We start from the raw sequence: 2,806 nt of genomic DNA, 5'->3' as shown, positions 1-2,806 counted from the left end.
GGTTCGTCAAAAAGATTTTGCGGCAGGAGCTTTGTTTCTTCAGATCACCCAATAATGTCTATCATAGTATCTTCCGCAAAGGGACCCTTCAAGTATTTGCTGATTTAACCAAGTTGTTCTGACTTCACCAGAAAAGAAGGAGTAAGATTAGAGGGAATGGCTTGAAAACGTTCCTGGTTTGTGTAGTGGTTCAGCCCAGAAGCACTACAATGGGACTTGTTAAAATTCCCGCTCTACCACTTTGTCAGCTGTGTGACCTTGGGTAAGTGTCATTACTTCTTGGAAACAGTTTTCTCATCTGTAAAATAGGTGTGGGAAGCAGATGCTATCTCTCTGGTAGGGTTGTTGTGAGAATCAAATGAGATGATGCACATTCTAGCACCTGACTCTATTAGCTATTAGCGGTTGTTACTAAGTGGAAATGCAACGTCAATAAACACATGTAAGGATGCTTAACCATCTCTAGTAGAAGAGTCAGATGAATACAAATTAAATCAGTATTATCAAAACTACTTTTTGAGTTTGGCAAAATTTTAAAAAATTTAAAATTCAGTGTTGGTAAAGACATAGGGAAATCAACACTGTTATAAGCTGATAGAAAAACATAACTGCTACAGCTTTTATTAAAAGTAATCTGAGGAATGTATCAAAAGTTTTAAATTATATATATAATTATACACATGTAATTAAGCATACACACACACACCCCCTGAGTCAGCAATCCTACTTTTAAAAACCCATTCTTCAGAAGAAATAAAGGCATCATTACATTGGATATATGTAATATGGATGTTTATTGTAGCATTGATTGTAAAAATCAAAATAAAGCATAAATGAATGTCAAATAAGTAAATGGCTGAATAAGTTCTCGTATACCATACTATAGAATTCATGTTACTGTTAAATAATAAATTATATGTTGTATTGGCAAACACATATGCTAAAACTATTAATGATACAAGTGGGTGTCTACACAGTGGCAAACTGTGGAAGCCCAAGGGCAGGCAGTTTTGTCTGTCTTGGTTACTGTTGTATCCTCAGCATGCACAGAACAGTGCCTGGCACATAGTAGTGCTCCATAAATATTTATTAAATTGAATTTCTGCCCTCGTTTTTAAATATGTTCACATGTAAATTCTCCCATATCTTGAAAAGTAATTAGATCTGTATGATTTACCTGGTATAATGTAAAGAAAAAAATTCCAATTGCAAATAATATTTACAGTATGATGGTATTTTAAAACATTAAAAAATTTAAAACCACATATATCTGTATATGTTTTTATTAGCAATTTTATAAGTATTAGAGGGAACATGACAAACAATGATTATTCTGGTGGATGGGGGCTGGAAAGAGGGTGATACTCTTTTGGAATTATTTTAAAATCTATTTGGAAACTTTCCTTTTTTTCTCAACTTTTTGTTCAGCAATCCCACAGTCTCAATCCATTTTCCACTTGTGTATTGAAGAGGGTTGGACGCAGAGTAAGATGGCTTCAGTTCGAATCCTGGCTTGGCTACCAATTGGTTTCTTTATGCAAAGAACTTAAAATCTTTGCATTTTGATTTTCATTATTTTAAAATGGGAGTTAAAACACTTCCTTCCCAACATCGTGAAAACTAAGTGAGAAAATGAAAAGCGTTAAAAAAAATTACTTTTCAAATATGAGGCGCTGCTAATGCTGGGCAATATATATTGGGAATAACATTTACAGAACCATGAAATGCAGCTTAAAATGGAATTAAAAAATGTAAAAGTAACTGAATAACTTCTCATCAGTGATACAAATGTGCAAAGATTATGGAGTCTAATGGATCTGTGTCTGTATCTTAATTCAGCTGAGAACAAGCTAGGTGGCCTTGAACAAGCCAGGTGACCTTGAACAAGCCAAGCTGCTTAGCCTCTCAGTGCTCCAGTGTTTTCATTTGTACAATGATGGTGGTAAAATAGATCATGTTCATAGAACCAAAGGAAATTATGTAAAACACACAAAAGCATCAGTCACATATTGACACTCAATGCATTGTAGCTATTTTTATTTAAAAATATACTTACTATATTTTTAAGGTAGCTAGCATTATGATCTCAAATTGATGACCTTAAACACTGTCGACAAGGCAAACATTATTATCACTCTTTTGGAAGTTGGTAAATTAAGCCCAAATGAATGGTGGGGCTTGGTAGGGGAATCAGGTTAATATCCTACTGTCTCAGTCTCTGGAACAGACTTCAAAAATAATCAGTGTTATGACATGGGATGTGTGTGTGTGTACATATATATAAAATCCAAACCCAGCACAGGTTATTTTCTTTTTATTTAATCTATGTTCAGGTACAGTTTAATATCTGCAGAAATTATTTATTTTTATTTTTAAATAAGTGTCAATGATTTTATGATGTGCCAGACTCCTTTCTTTCTGCCTCAAGAATATCTTAGTATCATAGATCTCAACCAGTTCCCTGTACATTTATGTTAGGATTCCCCTCCTCATTTGATTTGCTAGACTTGAAAACAAAGGTATCTTCCTGGACCAGTTCTGAAGAATCTAGGTCCTACTTTAGGCCCAAGGGATTTTGTACCCATGGTGATGAGCAGCAGGCCTCCTGTTTGTTTGCTAGACTCTTGGGGGAATCCGGTTCCCTCCTCACACAGTTACCGTGCAGACTCTGGCTCAGTGATGGCAATCCTGACATCAATTCTTGCTTGTGTTTGTTCAGGATCAATTTAGCATAGGAATTTATATCCAAATAAAACTGGCTGTTTCCTGCCATAGATATTATCTGTGAATAACCAGGACAGCAGTA

The sequence above is a fragment of the Pteropus vampyrus genome, unplaced genomic scaffold (genome assembly GCF_000151845.1).
Source record: "Pteropus vampyrus isolate Shadow unplaced genomic scaffold, Pvam_2.0 Scaffold113, whole genome shotgun sequence".
In the NCBI taxonomy this organism is placed as follows: Eukaryota; Metazoa; Chordata; class Mammalia; order Chiroptera; family Pteropodidae; genus Pteropus; species Pteropus vampyrus.
The sequence above is the reverse complement of the archived record's forward strand: the minus strand, read 5'-3'. Positions refer to the sequence as shown.